A 19,889-nucleotide genomic window follows, 5' to 3' on the forward strand; every position below is an offset into this window, starting at 1 on the left:
TCTCTTCTGTCTGGTGATTTAAGCCATGGCTACATTGTAAAATTAAGTCAACCTAACTTACATCGGCATACAGCCACAGCAGAAATTACATCACTTGTGTGTGTCTACACTTTGCTCCTTGTGTCAGTGGTGCGTGTCCTCACCAGGAGCACTTGTATCAATTGTACTGCCAGTGTGGAGCATTGTGGGACAGCTCCAGAAAGCCAGTAACAATCAACATAAGCAAGGCAGTGTCTACACTGATACTGTGTTGACAAAACAACACCGACCTTGGTTCTACACCACCCTTGGAGGTGGAGTTATTAAGTTATCATAGGGACTGTTACATAGGCAGGAGTGAAATTTAAGTGTAGACACTTCCATAATTAGGTTGACGTAAGCTACCTTGCATCAACCTAACTCTGTAGTGTAGACCAGACCTTACACAGTTATACAGCCTTACAATGCAAATGCTCAAATATTACCTTAAAATATAGGATACAGATGTTTTAAGAGATTAGAGCATGCAGTAATTTAAAAGCATTCAATAAAGTAAACGTTCAGCACATTTTTATAACTCTAATATCTATTTTAACAATACTAACATACAGGTGCACAAGACTGACTCCAACTATATATTTGACAATATCCAAGGCCTGGTCTATACTAAGGTGGGGGGGTCGAACTAAGGTACACAAGTTCAGCTACACGAATAGCGTAGCTGAACTCAAAGTACCCTAGTTCGAACTACTCACCCGTCCAGACGCCGCGGGATCGAAGTCCGTGGCTCCAAGGTCGACTCCGCCACCGCCGTTCGCAGTGGTGGAGTTCCGGAGTCGACCGGAGTGCGTGGGGAGTTCGAACTATCACGTCTTGATTAGACGTGATAGTTCGAACTCTGAGAAGTCGAACTCTCCGCGTCGACCCGTGCGGTAAGTGTAGACCTACCCCAAGTGAGGCATGGGTCCTTGGCATGAGTTGGCATCTAGTTTGCCAGCATCACATAAGAATTGGAAACAACTCAAAACATCCATCAATAAACACACACTTCAGTGAGTTAAATACATGGCTAATTAGTAGTGCTGCAAATTTGTCACAGTATTATTTTTTTTAAGAAATCACAAAGCAGTCACAGTAAATCTAGTAAAAGTAACAGGTTTATCGCTCCACAATTTTTTATTAAAAAAAGCCATGACATATGAAATTCAACTATAGTGTCCTTCTCACCAAAGCCAAAGGGGCAGCAACCAGCTGCAGTAACACCCCCTACCCCAGCACCACAACCCTAATACCTGGCCAGGGAAATGAGAAGGCCCCCATGTGGCCAGGGGGATGGAAAGCCCACCCTCCGTTCACCCTACTGTGGTGGCTCCTGTGTCCCAGGAGGCTGGGTTCAGAGATGGAGAGCAAACTCCCCACACAAACACTCACCCTAGGCACTGTGATCTGGCACACAGGATTGCAGTGCCACTCAGGTTTGGCCCACTGTGATGGTTCTTGGGTCACTTTGAGGAAGTCTTGCCTGTGCCTGACTGAGTGTCTGTGCCCTAACACCAGCCTTTCAGATACTCAGCACTTTCCTCTGGATTATACCAGCCCTATCTTTGTCTTGTAGATTAAAAAAGAGATGCAAGCCTGTCACCGAGTCCCTTTGAATCCCTCTGAGATATCCAGCCCCTGACACTGGATATTCACAGAAATCCCAGATCCTCTGTCCCCAGAGGAACACTGTGCCCCAGCTTACTAGTTTTACTTTAAACCCCCTTTCTTGTGTAACACACAGCACTTGCAATAAAACAAAAGAAAAAACAGACATTCCACAGGAAGGTGTGGTAGAAACAAATTGCTAAAATACACAACAAAACTATAAAATGCAAACCTGTCTCTATACTTATTAATAAGTACCTTTCCTATCTAATAAAGTAGGTTCCCCCCCCCAAAGTTCAGTATGCTGCAGAGCTGGCTTCACAGGAATCCAATTTTTCATTAGAACACCCCTGCTCCTCAGGATGTCTCCTCAATAAAAAGGATAAGGGGGTCTTTCCCCAGCTTACGTTTTCATTAAATAGTCTTTTGTTGCTGTTCATAGACAGGGCAAACCCCTGTCTTGTTGTAATGTTCAGGGGCGGCTCTACGTTTTTGGCCGCCCCAAGCAGTCATGCGCGGGAGGCACCCCGGAGCCGCGGGAGCAGCGGACCTCCCGCGGGCGTGACTGCAGAGGGACCGCTGGTCCCGCGTGGCTCGGCTGGACCTCCTGCGGCTGTGGACAGTTCGCGGGTCCAGCGGCTCCGCTTGAGCTGCCAGTCATGCCTGCGGGAGGTCCAGCAGAGCCGCGGGACGAGCGCCCCCTCCGCAGTCATGACTGCGGCAGGTCCACCGGCCCAGGCTCCCGCGCCCCCCCTCCCCCGCCGCAGGGGACGCCCCCTAGATTTTGCCGCCCTAGGCACCAGCTTGTTTTGCTGGTGCCTAGAGCCGCCCCTGGTAATGTTCCTTTTTTATATATACCTTCAGGAGATTTTGATTGTTTGCAGTTGTCTCTGATGGTTTTCCAATGAACTTCTTAGGATTGGGTAAAAGGCTAAACAATTAAGCCATGCATTGCACCACCAGCTAAACAGAGCAGGATGACAATTTCTTCCTGCCTGAATGAACCATTGCTGAGACGTATTATCCCCTGGTGACCAGGAGTTATTCCAAATCCATAAAGCATGCTTTGTATTTATATTGAAAGTATCAGAGGGGTAGCTGTGTTAGTCTGTATCCACAAAATCAACGAGGAGTCTGGTGACACCTTAAAGACTAACAGATTTATTTGTGCATAAGCTTTTGTGGGTAAAAAATCCCACTTCTTCAGATGCATGGTTTTTTACCCACGAAAGCTTACGCCCAAATAAATCTGTTAGTCTTAAGGTGCCACCAGACTCCTCTTTTTTTAATATATATATAAATACATTATTCCTTATATATTACCCCATACATACACCTCATAATGATTATGAATCTTGACAAGTTACAAGCTTTCTCATAGATATCTTACATGTTACCCTTTATGGATAAATATCCTGTAAGACATGTTTGGTATAGTGAGTTTGTCAAGTCTAAGTAAGAGTTATTTGCAAAGAACAAGGGACCTTTCTCCTAGGAGCTTCTGTGTCACACCTTCCTACCCCTTTGTCAGGCCAAACCTGAGAGGCACCGCAACCTCATGTGCCAAGTTGCAAACCCCAAGCCCTGCAGGACACAGGAGCCACCCAGCGCTGCAGGATAAGTGCACACCAGGCTCACCCTCCAAACAGCCCCCCTGAGATCTGTCCTCCATACAGTGCTGGTGGCCCACCTAGAGCCTTCCCACGCAAACAGAAAAATCATGGTATCCATGACATTTTCTCCACTGTGACAAATCTGCAGCCCTACTAATTAGACATAAGACCAGATCCTTAACCCCTGGTAAGTCAGCAGCACAAAGAGGACTAGGCAGTAGAGAAGTATTCCCCTGTCATGGTGGAATCTTGAGCAGGCACGGGGCATTATTTTCTGGTGCAAGCAAGGACTAGTGACCAATTTTGGCCCAGCATTCCCTATAAGCTGGATGCATAAAAGTGGCATATAGTCAGAAAGAAATGGTTATTTACTGTAACTGTGGTTCTTTGAGATGTGACAAAGCTTGACAAAGTCCTGGCTGGGATGATTTAGTTCGAGTTAGTCCTGCTTTGAGCAGGGGGTTGGAATAGATGACCTCCTGAGGTCTCTTCCAAGCCTAGTCTTCTATGATTCTATGATGCAGATGTGTATTCCACTTCGGTGTGTGCACACCCAGCACACCAGAGCCAGACAATTTTGCCTAGTAATACTCACAGAGGGGTGGGGCTTGTGCCTGCCTCATGGCCATAGCCCCTCCCCTGGCTAATTAGGTGGCACCACCCCAAGCCCCCTCAGTCCCTTCACAGTGAACACTCAGAGACTAAACCAGGCCTGCACAACATGCGGCCCGTGTGGGCTCACTGTGCGGCCCGCGGGCAAGAGGCAGGGTGGGGCTGCTGGGTTCGCACCCTGCCCGGGGGGGGGGGCACCTCACAGCCCCGCGTGCCACGGTCCAACCACCCTAACGGCCAGCACCGCATGTATCTCCGTCTCCCACTCCCCCAGCCTGGCATACAGTGGGTGCATCACTTCCGGGGCCCGCTGAGGCGGGAAGTGCTGGGCACGAGGCAGAGCCAGTAAGTGCCGAGTGAGGGGAGGGGCGCCCAGCCTGGGCTCGAGCCGCAGCTCGGGTGCGGGGGGGGGGTGACTGGGCCGAGACCCCCTCCCCTCAAACTCCCCCCTTTGGTTGGGGGCGGGGTGGCTACTGCACTGGTTGGTCCCAGGGCAGCCTCCGTAGTGATCAGAGGGGCGGGGGTTGAATTGTCTGTGGGCAGCCGGGAAATCTCCAGGGGAGACGTGTGTGTGTGTGTCTCTGTGTGTGTGTGCGCGTGTTGCACCTGCCCTGCCCCGCTCCAACTGCTGCCCCCTTCCCTGGTCCAGAGATCTTCCCCCACCCTGGCCCTTTTCACACTGCCCCCCCCTCCAGGCTCCCTGCAGCTCCTGTTTGTGTGTTGGACAGTCACATCCAATTCCTTCACACTGCCCCCCTTTCCCCTCCCCTTATTTCATGGGGGGATGATGAGCACGCGGGCAGGCAGTGGCGGTGAGGCTTTATACTTGGGGGGGGGGGGTTGTTTCCATAGGGCCGGGCAGCGCTGGGGCGAGGAATGGGAGGGGGGGCTGGGCGGCGCTAGGGAGAGCGTTTCGGTGGGGCCAGGGGGTTCGGCCCTCAGCTCTTTTCTTTGGAGTAATATGGCCCTTGCTGCTTTACGAGTTGTGCAGGCCTGCACTAGACTCCAACGGATGGACAGAGGGTGATCATGGAATACACATCTGTATCACATCAAGAAAAAACACAGTTATAGAAAGTTACCTTTTCTTCTTTGAGTAAATGCAGCTGTTTATTCCTCTTAGGTGACTCACAAGCAGTACCCACAGGGGATGGGGCTTGGAGTCTATTTAAACAAGGACTGCAGGACTGCCTTCCTAAAGTTTGCATCTGCTCTTGATGCCACAGTAATGGCATAATGATTCATAAACCTATGTATCAATGGCCATGTGGCAGCCCTGAAAATATCCAATATTGAGACGTCACTTAAGAATGTTATTGACGTAGACTGCATTCTCATAAAATGAGCTTGTACCCATAGAAGGGGGTGTAGCCGAAGCTGTTTTGTATGCAGTCTTGATGCAGGAAGTTATCCACTTAGAGATCATCTTTGAGGAGACTGCCTGTCCCTTCATATGGTCTGGAAATGACACAAACAGATGAGGTGAAGACTGAAAGGACTTAGTCCTTTCCAGATAAAAGACCAAACATCATCTGAAGGGTGTCCAAAGGGTGAAGACACTTGCTCCTCGGGAGATGAATGTGGCTTAGGAAAAAACACAGGCAAATCTGGTATAAATGAAATAGAGAGACCACTTTAGACACAAATTTTGGGTGCAGCTCCACCATCACTTTGTCTTTGGAGAATGGTGTGTAAAAAAAAAAAAAAAAAAAAGGCTGTAATGACAGCTTTGATGTCAGAGCTGTAACAAGGCTCTGACATCAAAGCCTGCAATTCATGCACTCTCCTGTAGGTATTATTGCCACAAGGAATGCAGATTTTTTTTACATAACAGAGAAAAGGGGCAAGATGCTAGAGGCTCAAACAGAGGTTCCATGAGAGCTCTTAATATCATATTAAGGTCCCACCAGTTCGCATGCCAGTGAATGGAGAATCTCACCATCATCACATTGGAAAACACCAGTCTTCCATGAATGGGTGGATGAAAGGCTGAGATCACCACTGGATGCATCCTCACTGAGCTAAGCTTAAGGCTGACAACTGAAGATGCAACAAATACTCTATGATGCCTTGGATACTAGCCAGTGTCAAGCTGAACTCTGCAGGGCAAGGACCACATTGAAAAAAAGCTTCCACTTTGCTGAATAGTCCATCTTGGTAGAGAGCTTTCTATTACTGAGTAGGACCTATCAAACAAACAGTCTCCAAACATCACTCTTCCTCCTCATTCAACCATAGAGCAGCCATATTGTGAGATGCAGGGAGCTGAGCATGGGATGCATGGGTGACCATGATTCTGCATGAGCAAGTCAGGCTGGAACATAAGGGATACCGGAGGTGAACTGACAGTGCAAGAAGGTCGGAAAACCAGCTCCACCTCAGCTATGCTGGGGCGAGGGTGAGCTTGGCCCAATCTGCTTTCAGTCTGAGAATGATTTGTGAAACAATCAGGATCGAAGGAAAAGCACACAGGATAGCCAATCGCCAGCTGAGGTGGAAAGCGTCATTCAAGAGCAGAACAGATGGCATTTTCTTTTGTTCCTTGTAGCAAACAGGTTGACCACTGGAACATACCACAATGCAAAGATGACTCTCCAAACACTGGACTTCAGAGACCACTTGTGGTTCAGGGAAAAATTGCTGCTGCGATGGTTCACAAGATGAGTCTGGACTGCCACAACCTGATCACCTCTTGGCAAAGCACCCTGGAGTGTGCTCAGCCTTGCCTGTTCGCTTAATACAATGTGGTGGTATTGTTGGTTAGCATGTGAATTACCAAACCCTTGATGAAGTCTAGGAAAGCGAGACAGGCATTGTAGATGGCCTGAAGCTCCAAGACATTGATATGCAGCAGAGTTTCCTGCTCCAAACACAGATCCTGAACCTTCAGTGACCCCAACCTACCAGGGAGTGACAACAGTCCTGGTTGGTAAGGGCCAGGCAAAGGGAATGTCCTGACCTACATTTCCCTGAACCATCCACCACTACAAGAAGTCCAGGATCAATGGAAGGAGACAGACCAACCTGTCCCGGTGGTGAAGGACCGGACAGTAAACAATCCTAAGCCACATTTGAAGAGGGTGAAGGCGCAACCTAGTGAACTGAACCACCTGCATGCATGTGGACCTGCATGCATGTGGTCTAAGAGCCTCAGGCAAATACAAACTGTCATGGAAAGCTGAGACTGCAGATTGAGACAAAAGCAGTGAATTGTCTGGAAATGGTCAGTTGGCAGAAACGCTCATGAAATCGTACAGTTATTAGGAACCCAGTGAACTCAATTTTCTGTGTGGGGACCAGCACTGACTTTCTGGTGTTTGGGATGAGACCCAGACAGTCGAGTAAACACAGTGTAATGAGTATGTGAGAAAGGACTCTTTCCCTGGACATGCCCCTGAGTAGCCAGTCATGCAGATATGAGAAGACGTGGATTCCCTTCTTCCTGAGGTATGCTGTCACCACAACTATACATTTAGTAAAAACTCAGGGGTCAAGAGACAGACCAAAGGGAAGGACTGTGTACTGAAAGTAACAGTTTGCCACAACAAACCGGAGAAATCTTCTGTGACTTGGGAGAATCACCAAATGGAAGTAAGCATCCTGAAGCCCCAGAGCAGGAAATCAGTTGTTCTGAGTCAATGCAAGGAGGATAGTTGATAGCTGTCCAATTTACAAAGTCATACATGGACAGCAATGCCTGCTGGTTCACAATCTGCATTTGTTTTTCTTAAAATGCCAGTCAATTTAAATTTTTCTTGATTAAACTTGTTCATTTCAGTTAAACCACTGAACTTGTTGGCGATTTTTCTCCCTACATTCATCTTATTTTCAGTGGCATGGTTTTGGAATTTGACACCCCTTTTGTCACATCAGTTAAATCACTCAAACAACCTAAATTCCCCTTCAAAAAAGTTACCTTAATCCCAAAACTAATTTTAACTTTCTACCTAAAGTTGTTTACTTTAAACTGTCTAATCTGAAATGCCCCCCCTAAACATTTTCCGTTAAGCTACCAACAAATTCAACTTCAAAAAAAATAATACACCTCACTGAAAGCATCAAACTGATTTCAGATTTTACTATCTTCAATTTATTTACTTAAGGCTATGTCCACACTTGGAGCTGGGGATACACCAAGCCTTTGAGTTTGCCTACAGTGCGATGTAAACCTGGGCTCAGACTCAGGCATGTGCCCAAACCTCCCTTCTGTCTACACACAAATCTCTCAGACTCGGGCTCAGAAGCTAGGGTCCCAGGAGCCTATGGGTGGAGGGTCCAAGCCCGTGTCAAGCAATTTGAGCCCTATTGCTTTACAGTATAGTAACAGCCCCTCTTGGCATGTGTCTCAGGAGTCTGTCAAAGATATCCCACAATCCTATCAGCCAACTTCCTTTGTCCTCTCTAGCCCAAAAATTTCCAGATGACTCCACTGAAAATGGAAGCTACCCCACTCCCCTGCGCATAGCACTAATTCAGTGAATCAGCATTAATCCTTCCATTGTCTTCTGACCACCATGCTGAAAACACTCCATGAGAAAGCCTTCTGTGTTTGCAATGGAGACCAGCCAGAACAAGCCTTTTGAAAAGCAAGCTGCTTCATGGTCATACAAGCAAGATTTGTGAAATGCAAATGAAGAACTTTAACCGAAAAGTGCTAATTTCAAAGGAAGCGGTCATTGTGTATGATGACTGGAGGTCAAAGACTCAAAATGCATTCCTCACTCTCCATCATCAGAGGAAAAGCCCATGTGGGTAGTGAAACCATGATCTTGTTTTCTGTGAAAAGAAGCTACAAGTCTGGATTCAGGGAAAGATCCTTCATCTCTGGACTGCTTGGACTCCTACAGAGAAGTGTACCAGATGCAAACCAGAGATCCCAGAGACAATCTGGGTACCCTGACTTTTGGGAAACTGGAAGTTTAGTACATCACTGCCACCATTTGGAATTACAAACTGTGACTCACCTGCACATCTATTTTACCTGCTTTAACCTCTCAATAACTCGCATTTCCTTTTCTTAGATAATAAACCTTTAGTTAGTTTACTATAGAATTGGCTCCCAGCATTGTCTTTGGTGTAAGATCTAGAGCAGGGGTTCTCAAACATCATTGCATCATGACTCCATTCTGACAAAAAAAATTACTATGTGACCCCAAGGCGCCAGGCAAAGCCTGAGCCCGTTCGGGGCGGAGGGGGGGGCCAGACCTGAAGCCGAAGGGCTTCATCCCTGCTGCCCAAGGTTGAAGCCAAAGCCTGAGCCCCACTGCCCAGGGTCAAAGCCTGAGCCCCAGCAAGTTAACGCCAGCCCTGGCAACCCCATTAAAACAGGGTTGTGGACCACTTTGCAGTCCCAACCCACAGTTTGAGAACCGCTGATCAGAGTACCAATTTCATCTGGGATGACTAGTCTCTTGGGACATGGCACAAGATGTGGTGTGATTTTTTGGTTTAAGTGACTTTTTATCACAAAGTCCAGTTTGTCTGGGTGATAAGGTAGACTGGAGAGTCTAAGGAGACTGTCTGTGACTCCATGGTAAGACTGGTAGAGTGATCCAGAAATTCACATTTGTCACTAGCTTGGTGAAATCTAATTATAGAACATACCACCAGTTTGAGGTATCGATCCTGTTTTCTGACAGTCTGCCCTGAGGTAGGCACTGACAGTTGTGAGTCACTCCAGACAGTGTGACAATCATACAATTTTGATTTGAAATAATAAAGTTAAACACATGATCAGGAGCAATTAGACATTACTAAGCAAACATTATTGCTCTATAAAGTTATGTATAGCAAATCACACTTCAATCACTTCCTTATATGAACCCATACTCTGACTCCTATCCCTGCCATATCATAATTTATCAAATATTTCATAAGAACATTGCATGGATGGCACTCAAGCCCCCACACCTCCCAAGCACTGAACCCCCCAATTTAATTGATCCTACCCCCCCTCCAAAAGCACATTCTTAGAGGTACTATATCTTCTCTTCCATTGGGCCATGCAAGCTCATAATGTGAGAACACAAAGCGTCCCTGACTTCTGTTGCCTGGGTGATCCAGTCCCAACTGTGGTAGGTACACTTTCTGGCTGAGTGTACTGATTCAGCAGCCTCTCTCTGTCATAGGTCACCTCTGTGCATCCAGATCTTCCCCCCCTCTGCACCTAGACCCCCCGCTGAGCTGCCTGCACCCAGATTGCCCCACACAGAACCTTCTCACCCCACTGTGGTAGTTCCAACTAAATACCAGGTAAAGCTCTTGATCTTAGCCCATGATCATCCTAGTGGCCATTCTGGGGTGAACAGAACCAAAGACCGTCTGGGGAAGTCCTCCACTGGGAGGGAATGGGCAAGGACGTTGCTAATTATGTCCGGTCTTGTGAGGTGTGCCAACGAGTGGGAAAGCCCCAAGACCAGGTCAAAGCCCCTCTCCAGCCACTCCCCATAATTGAAGTTCCCTTTCAGCGAGTAGCTGTGGATATTCTGGGTCCTTTCCCAAAAAAAAAACACCCAGAGGAAAACAATACATACTAACTTTCATGGATTTTGCCACCCGATGGCCGGAAGCGGTACCCTTAAGCAACACCAGGGCTAAAAGTGTGTGCCAGGCATTAGCAGACATTTTTGCCTGGGTAGGTTGACCCTCTGACACCCTTACCAATTCAGAAACTAATTTCCTGGCAAGGACCATGAAAAACCTGTGAGAAGCTCATGGGGTGAATCACTTGGTTGCCACCCCTTACCACCATCAAACCAATGGCCTGGTGGAGAACTTTAATGAAACTTTGGGGGCCATGATACGTAAATTCGTAAATGAACACTCCAATGATTGGGACCTAGTGTTGCAGCAGTTGCTTTTTGCTTACAGGGCTGTACCACATCCCAGTTTAGGGTTTTCACCATTTGAACTTGTGTATGGCCGTGAGGTTAAGGGGTCATTACAGTTGGTGAAGCAGCAATGGGAAGGGTTTACGCCTTCTCCAGAAACTAACATTCTAGACTTTGTAAGCAACCTACAAAGCACCCTCCAACACTCTTTAGCCCTTCAGCCCTTTTCCAAAAAGAGAAAAAGGCCTGGTATGATAAACAGTCCAGAGAACGGTCCTTCAAAGTAGGAGACCAAGTCGTGATCTTAAAGGCCTCATGGGAAGGGCCCTTCATGGTTCAGGAGCACCTAGGAGCTGTTAACTATCTTATAGCATCCCCCACCTCCAAACTAAAGCCTAAGGTATACCACGTTAATTCTCTTAAGACCTTTTATTCCAGAGAATTAAAGGCTTCCCAGTTTACAGCCCAGGGAACAGATAACATGGAGTGGCCTGAAGTTGTCTACTACAAAGGGAAAAGTGACAGTAGAGTGGAAGAGGTGAACCTCTCCACGACCCTTGGACGTCTGCAGCAACAGCAGATCAAGGAGCTAATGCGCTCTCTGTGAAAGTTTCCCAGAGTTAACTGGTTAAAATTGTCCTTAAAATGTAAAAAATCTTGTCTTTTTACATAACTAGTAGTATATGTAAAGGTGCATGTGTTTAATAATCTATTTATTCTAAAGTTCTAGGAAAAAATCACTGCCAGTGCGGTCCAACGCTGTCTGAGATTTGGGGGGCGTGTTATAAACAGATAGTTAAGGGTTAATGCCTCTTTTACCTGTAAAGGGTTAAGAAGTTCACCTAGCCTAGCTGACACCTGACCAGAGGAACCAATGGGGGAACAAGATGGTTCAAAAGCAAGGAGAGAAGTTTTCCTTTGTTCAAAGTCTCAGTTTCAGCCGGAGTGAAAAAGATCAAGGAACCAGCCTCTTATCAGAGTAGTAAGTTTTAGAAAGGAATAATAAGGTTTATGTTTATTTCTTTGTAACCTGTCTTGGGCAATTAGAGGTAGAATCAAATTGGGTATTTGGGTATTTTCATTGGTGTACTAGATTTTTGCCCAGGGGAACATCCTCTGTGTTTTGAATCTGTTGTCTGTGAGAGTAGCTGGTATGCTAATCTCTCCCAGAGGGTTTTCTTTTACCTTTCTTTTCTTTAATTAAAAGCCTTTTTCTTAATACCTGATTGATTTTTCCTTGTTTTTAGATCCAAGTGGGTTGGATCTGGATCCACCAGAGTTGGTGGGAGAAAGGAAGGGGGATAGTTAATTTCTCCTTGTTTTAAGATCCAAGGGGTTTGGATCTGTGTTCACCAGGAAATTGGTGAAGTTTCTCAAGGCTACCCAAGGAAGGGAGTGCTTGTGAATGGTGGCAGCCAGACCAGATCCAAGATGGTAATTGAGCTTAGAGCTTCTCATGCAGGTCCCCCACATCTGTACCCTAAAGTTCAGAGTGGGGAAGAAACCTTGACAGGGCGATCAGGACTGAACGCAGTATTCAAGATGTGAGCATACCATGGATTTATATAGTAAAGGTGGAGGAGCTTGGTTTGCCAGACTGATCAGCAAAGGCAATGCTGACAAACTATGTGAAAAGGCTGCAAAACACCAATCCTCTGGACTGCATCAACAAGCAGAAAGCCTTATAAGCCAGTCATTGTCAAAGCTGATTTTAGAAGTACTTAATGAGGCTGTTAAGAATGCTGTAGACACAACGTAGTTTATGCAAACAAACATGGCTGTCACATAATACTTTCTCTTTAAGCAAGAGATACTATACACTACAAACTGGAGGCCAATGTTAAGTGCATTGTCATTTGTTAATCCGGAAATTGGACACTGGCTCTGCCCAAGACCAGCAATGCTCACTATTTTTCTGCAAGAAACTCAACTGACTGGTTAGAAGCATCCAGTGCAACAGTGAAAGACTCAGCAGTTGAAAACGTAAAGAATTCTCTCACTGCATTCAGAAAACGTACATACAGGGTTGATGAATGCACCGATGCAAATGAGTGTCAAGTATTAAGTCACTACCTATATTATCTTGATTTCAGTGGTAGGTCAGAAGATAAATTTCTAGATGTTCAGGTTATAGAAGACACTGCATCTCTGAAACCCACACCTTAGAAGAGTAAATGCTTGTCAGCTGAACCCCAAACAGATGGCTGCTTGTGCATTTGATGGAGCTGCAAACTTATCTGGAAGACATAGTGGAGTACGAGGTTTTACAGATGCCTGTCTTATAAAACAGACAATTGAGTGGCTACCAGCAATGGGGATGCCATGTGATCAAGACAGAATAGAGAATTTGAATACAGAGTGGAATATCATACGATGAACAAATGTAGATTTGATTTCAACTTCTTCTTTATCATCATTAATGATTCAACCCAATTTTTGTGCTGTTTCCTGGGATGAATTCATCTCTTTCTACTCCGTCTCAACAGCTACAATTAAGCATTCTTTTTCCTCACTGAATAGAATTTTGTGTTCTCAAAGAAGTCGCCTTCTGCCTGATCAGGAGCATATCATGAAGGACTGGAAGTATCTGACAAATGAGAAGCCACCAAAAATGAATGCACCGCATTCAAAAAGTTTATTAACAGAGTTGTGCAAATTTACATCAAGAAACCAAGAAGGATGTAGATACAGTGCTTCATATAGGCTTGTATAGCCAACTTTAATTTGTGTGATGATTTAAAAACATGAGTTAAATCTAATAAAATGGTCATAAAACATATTTCAGTTTTTACAATGGTGCCATACAGCCCACCTTTGCCCTAACGGTCTCACACCTCATCAGCCCTCACCCCTCCCCTGTATTTTTGAACACCGCCCCATCACAGGGTTTGGCTACACTTGCAGCTGTACAGTGCTGGGAGTTAAAGCTGTCTTCGTACAGCTGTGTAGGGAAAGCGCAGCAGTGTGGCCACACTGACAGCTACCAGCGCTGCAGTGTGGCCACATTTGCAGCATTTGCAGTGGTGCTGGGAGTGGTGCATTATGGGCAGCTATCCCAGTGTTCAAGTGGCTGCAACGTGCTTTTCCAAAGGGGGGGGGTGGAGTGTGACAGGGAGCGTGGGGGAGACAGAGAGTGGATTTTTGGAGCTGACACTGTTGTCACTGAGTTCACAACAAAACAAAGAGAGGCATCACGACAAAACAAAGAGTGTTATCTTTACTTAAAAAGCATTATGGGAAGGTTCCAGAGGTCAGAGTAGTAAGATTAATCACTGTTTATACTGGCACCCCAGCGCTGCAAGAGCAGCGCTATAGTCATTATTCCCCAGGCCGAGGTGGAGTATAGCCAGCGCTGTAGCCAGGGAGATACAGCGCTGTATGTGCCTTGCCAGTGTGGACAGGGAGTAAGTTACAGCGCTGTAAAGCCACCACCAGCGCTGTAACTCTCTAGTGTAGCCAAGTCCTCAATTTCTGTGGAAAACACAGCAGTGAAATATTTTTTCTGTGGGATACTTGTTTATATCACAGTCTGTCAGCTGCAGGATTCAGCATCAACTATCCTCCTAATGTAAATACTAGGGTAGGTTTGTTTATTTTGCTAGGCTACTTCACTGGCTCATTTGTTCGTGAGAGAAGCCTGAACCTCTAAAGAGCTATTCACCTTACCAAAAACATCACATCAGTTTTTCAATAGAACTCTTTGCCTCCCCACTAAGGTTTGTCTGAGTTTGAGATCCTCAGTAACAACAATTATAATCAACCTATGTCATGCTTTAAAGACATCATGAGCACTTTACCAACGGCAGGCTCAGTTATGGCTATAAAGCTTGAGCAATGGTGGGGAGGAAGAGAAGGTGGTACATCTTCAAGCAATGGTGGTAGGAGCAGTGTTTGTGCTGGTGGAAGTCAGGGGAAGCCCTGGTGATCACTCTGTAGTGAGCATTGCCCTCACTAGTACAGAATAAATGTAGCAGCATATACACCATACAACGCTCCTCTGGGGTGCTCAGTATAGCTGGCCATCCCTTCTGCCTCTACCCATTTGCCATGAGGGTATTTAGGCAGCAGCAACATGCATGGGAGTGTTTGGGTGAAGGAAAGGACTTTTTGGCCCCCATCTCACCTCCACAGCCACTAATGTCTCTGTGCGATGGCAGCCATATTTTGACCCTGTAATAAACAGATAGGAACTGCTTCAGCCAGGAAAAATTTCAGGCGAGCATGGCTGGTCTTCAGTAAGGGAAATAGGAAACCCCCTTGATCTACACCTGCTGGGTGTAGTTCTACCTGGCAGGGGGAAGGGAGATCAACACACAAAGGGAGAGAAGCGACCGGTGAGAATATTCTGAGACGATGGCTATCCCAGCACACAGCAGCCACCGGGCCCTTCCTAGGCTAGTGCCCCAGAGTCCCGGAAGGGTGGGCAGCGGGGTCCCAGCCCTCCCCCCTCAGCCCACATAGGAAGAGCCACAGCCGCCAGAGGGGGACTAGTGGCGGAGTGTGGGGTGGGGGGACACCTGCTCGTTGGGGTGGCTCAGCCTCCCCCGCCTGTGATACCTGCCGCCCACACACCGGCCTTGCTTCACAGCTGAAATGGAGAGGAAAGTTCTCGCGCTCACAGTCCTTACGCGCCACACGCGGGAAGGCGCCGCAACCTCTGCTTCCCGCCTCCGCTCTGCCGCGCCCAGCTCCATGCGCGCGAGCTCCGACCGGGCGGTGTAACGACAGAAACCTGGCACCCGCTCCAGATTCCCTACTTTGGCTGCACTGAGCATGCCCAGTAACCTTCACTGACGCCGCTGCCCTCTCTCTGCCCTCACTTCTACTTACGATTTGCTGCCTCCTCTTTGGGGTGGTTTAAAAGGCTCAAGGGGGCAAATCGCAGTGGGGGGGGGCTGCCAGGGTCTGAGCAGGGGGCAGAAATTTACTGGCCAGGGGGGATCAAGCTGCTGTAGGTAGCGGCAGGAGAGGGGCTGAAGGGGAAAAATCGGGAGTGGGGGGTGCAGGGGCGGCTCTATAAATTAGGCCGCCCCAAGCAGCGCGGCGCGCTGCGCCGCCCTTCCCCGGTCCCGCGGCATGACTGCGGCAGGTCCGCTCGTCCCGGGCTCCGGTGGACCTCCCGCAGGCATGCCTGCGGAAGGTCCGCCGAAGCCAAATGCCGCCCCCCCGGGAAAGGGCCACCCCACGCGCCTGCTTGGCGCGCTGGGGTCTAGAGCCGGCCCTGGGGGGGGGGGTGGTAGCCGGAGTTAAGGGTGGGGGAGAGACGCTGCCAGACCCTGTGCAGAGACAAAACCCCCGTTTAGGAAGGGGGTGGGGGGGAACAGTGGCCCCTCGGGATGAGACACCTGCTGTGCTCGCAGATCTGGGGGTGTCGGGGTTGTGGGGGGTGCAGAGGCTCTTTTCAGTTCTGCTGCGTGTCAGCCCCGGAGCAGGGGGCGGGTTCCTGGGGCTGGGTCTTAAAGGCACAGGCAGCCCAATTCCTAGACTGTCAAAGCGTAGACACCATAGCTCCTCTCTATCCTATACAAGTGCTGCGGGGCTGTTACTGCTCCAGCCAGGAGATGGAATGCGGGGAAATATTGTACAGACGCCCCCTCCCTCCCTCAAACTCTGGCTCACATTTTGACTATGTAAAAGTGTCTTCTATCATTTTCTATGTCTATATGAAATCACTGCAGCTCCTTTCTCTGTGCTGATTTGGTAACTCCCTCCCAGAACCCGCATGTCCGCACCCCCTCCTGTACCCCAATCCCCTGCCCCAGGTCAGAGCCTGCACTCGTCACTCAAACTCCCCATAGCCTGCAACCCTCCTGCCCCTCAACTCCATCCCAGAGCCTGCACCCCAAAAAGGGCCAGATTAACTTTTTGTGGGCCTGGTGCTAAACATATCTGTGGGTCCCCATGGGGGAAATGGGGACATGGGGCAGGGGGGCAGAGTCCTCAGAGCAAGGGGCTGGCCGGGGGCAATGGGAGATGAGTCATGGCACAGCAGGGACAGTCCCAGGCCAGTACAAGGGCACTGTTTACAAAACGGGAACTGCCAGACCCACGCTGTCCAGCCTGTCCCAGCACTGCCATTGTGATTCTTCCCCTTGGGGGTGGGCTCATGCTTCACCATACTACCCCCTGCCCAGCACCCCTCTGGCTCCCTACGCCCAGTGCCACACCACCCAGAAACCCCCACAAACCCCCTGCCCAGTGCCCTCCCAGACCACTCCCCCACCCACTCAGAACCCCCCCCAGATCCCCTCACTGCCCAGTGCCCCCCACTGCCACAACTGCACAGTGCCCCATGCAGACCCCTACACTTCCCAGCACCCCCGACACACACAGATCTCCCCACTGCACAGCCCCCCAACACACACAGATCTCCCCACCCCCCACTGCTCAGCACCCACCCAGACCCACTAGAGACCTACTCTCCCACACCCTAACCCCCAGCCACAATAGCCGGCCCTGATGGGAGGTGACTGTGTCTGCCAGGCTGAGCTGGCAGGGCAACCAGAGCTGGTCTTGGGGCAGGATAACTCCAGCCCCTTGGGAGCAGGGCCGGCTCCAGACCCCAGCGCGCCAAGCAGGCGCGTGGGGCGTCCCTTTCCGGGGGGGCGGCATTTGGCTCCAGCGGACCTTCCGCAGGCATGCCTGCGGGAGGTCCACCGGAGCCCGGGAGGAGCGGACCTGCCGCAGGCATGACTGCGGCGGGTGCCGTGGTCCCGCGGCTCCGGTTGAGCTCCCGCAGGCATGCCTGCGGCAGCTCAAGCAGAGCCGCGGGACCACGGCACCCGCCGCGGGACCGGGGAAGGGCGGCGCAGCGCGCCGCGCTGCTTGGGGCGGCCTAATTTAGAGAGCCGCCCCTGCTTGGGAGTGGTGCAATCAGCCAGGCTGGAGCACAGCCTACCTGGGCCAAGCTCCCTCAGGTCCCAGCTGAGCCTTTCCCCCCCCCCCCCCACTGTCCCCTGTGACTGGCTGAGACTGGCCCAGCCTCTGCACCAGTCCCAGGTGGCTCTTCCCCCAGGGAGGCAAGTAGGGCCCCACAGGTCTCAGGCAGTAGAGACAGCTCAGAGCTGGAGCAGTGCTGGGGAGCGGGGCAGATCCCTGAGACGTGACTCCTGAGATCTCACCTAGCCAACCCACACCCATTGGCCCTGTGGCCAGCAGCCCTGCTGAGCCCGCATGGTGGCCCCCAGCTGCTGGGTGATGAGCCCTCTACAGCAGTGGTGTAGCCAGGTTCTAACATCAGGGGAGCAAACACATAAAAAGAGGCACCACCCAACATATCAAATTACTAATTATATACTTTTAAATTTGTTATACATATTTATTTTGTACTTAAAATAAAAACACAAGAATGATCCAGCCACAGAAGGATTTGCACAGCTGGCATTTTTCAGGAGAACTTTAGATTATACTTAGATATACTTTTGATTCTAGAAAGTAAACGACAGAATACAGTAGCTTAAAAAAAATACTGGCCATTTTTTCCAGTTACTAATTTCATTTTAAAATCAATCAATGAAATGCACTTTATTTATAATAGATCATAATACTAAAGTCACCAAAAAGGCATAACAAATACAAGTTTTATGAGAATTGGTGAGCAAAGATCTCATAGCTCTTCAGGGTTGGACAAAGCAGTAATTTCCCTTAAAGTAGCTTTATTCATGGGTTTTTTTAAAAACAGAAGACATCTCTATGACACAGGTTGGCAGTCTAACATTTTTGAAACACTGAGTACTGAAAGTTAGACTATTTAACCAATTTAAGCTGTACACACACACACACCCTCTCTCTTCCTGCTTTCCTATCACCAGTTCTGTTACTACAGGAATGAAATGTAGACATCCTTTAAAAAGGACAGTTATCTGTTCCGTAACTGGTGTTCTTTGAGATGTGTTGCTCCGGTCTATTCCACAGTAGGTGTGCGCGCTCGCCACGTGCACTGGTGCCAGAAATTTTTGGAGCACTGCTGCGACCTCTGGAGTGGCGCCTCTATAGCGCTATAAGGGGAGCTGTGCACTCCCCTCACCCTCAGTTCCTTCTTGCCAGACAACTCCGACAGAGGGGAAGGAGGCTGGGATGTGGACTAGACAAGAGCAACACATCTCGAAGAACGCCAATTACGGAACAGGTAACTGTCCTTTCTTCTTCGTGTGACTGCTCCTGTGTATTCCACAGTAGGTGACTCCAAGCTATATCTGATGGAGGTGGGTAGGAGTTTAAGGGTTATCGGGACGGAGTACCACCCTACCAAACCCGGCGTCATCCTGTGCTTGGGAAACGATCGCATAGTGCAAGGAAAAAGTGTGGACAGATGACCACGTGGCAGCCCTACATATGTCCTGGATAGGGATGTGGGTGACATAGGCGGCCGACGAGGCTTGCGCTCTCGTAGAATGCGCCTTCACTATAGGCGGTGGGGTAACCCCTGCCAAGTTGTAACACATGCGTATGCACAAGGTGATCCAGTAGGAAATGCGCTGGATGGAAACTGGTTGCCCCCTAATCCGCTTGGCCGATGCAACGAATAGTTGCAAGGACTTCCTGAACAGCCTGGTTCGGTACAGGTAGAAGGCCAGCACTCTACGTACGTCTAGCGTGTGTAGGCAGCATTCCTCGTTGGAGGAATGGGGCTTAGGACAGAGTACCGGTAGGAAAATGTCCCGATCCATATGGAAGGCGGAGACCACCTTCGGGAGAAAAGCGGGGTGTGGGTGAAGCTGGACCTTATCTTTGTGGAAAATCATACACGGGGGTTCCGAGGTCAAGGCCCTAAGCTCCAAGACCTGACGGGCTGAGGTAATAGCCACCAAGAATGCCACTTTCCAGGATAGGTGGGACCAGCAACACGTGGCCAAGGGTTCAAAGGGGGGACCCGGGAGGCGGGATAACACTAGGTTCAGATCCCATTGTGGGACCGGGGCCCTGGCGTACGGGAATGCACAATCTAGGCCCTTTAAAAAACAGGAGGTCATCTGGTGGAAGAACACTGATTGACCTTGCACCGGAGGGTGAAAGGCCGAAATGGCCACTAAATGAACCCTGACGGAGGCAGGAGCTAGCCCTTGGGTTCTAAGGGACAGGAGGTAATCGAGAATAAGCTGTAGGGATGCGGATGATGGGGAGGTGCCCCGCTCCCCTGCCCACCTGGAGAACCTAGACCATTTAGCAAGGAACGTCCGCCGTGTGGATGGCTTTCTGCTCTCCAGCA

The 19,889-nt window shown here is 49.1% G+C and overlaps 1 long non-coding RNA gene across 2 annotated transcripts in view; it reads right to left on the minus strand.

Moving 5' to 3' along the window:
- Positions 1-15,360, minus strand: part of LOC120380951 — a 28,206-nt gene extending 12,846 nt beyond the window's left edge. For both annotated transcript variants that reach the window (XR_005587890.1, XR_005587891.1), the window contains exons 1-2: positions 15,239-15,360; positions 14,805-14,851 (exon numbers count right to left, since the gene is read on the minus strand). This is a non-coding gene — a long non-coding RNA (uncharacterized LOC120380951). The remainder of the gene's footprint in view (positions 1-14,804; positions 14,852-15,238) is intronic.
- Positions 15,361-19,889: the final 4,529 nt, after the last annotated feature.

The sequence above is a fragment of the Mauremys reevesii genome, linkage group 13 (assembly GCF_016161935.1).
Source record: "Mauremys reevesii isolate NIE-2019 linkage group 13, ASM1616193v1, whole genome shotgun sequence".
Lineage (NCBI taxonomy): Eukaryota > Metazoa > Chordata > Testudines > Geoemydidae > Mauremys > Mauremys reevesii.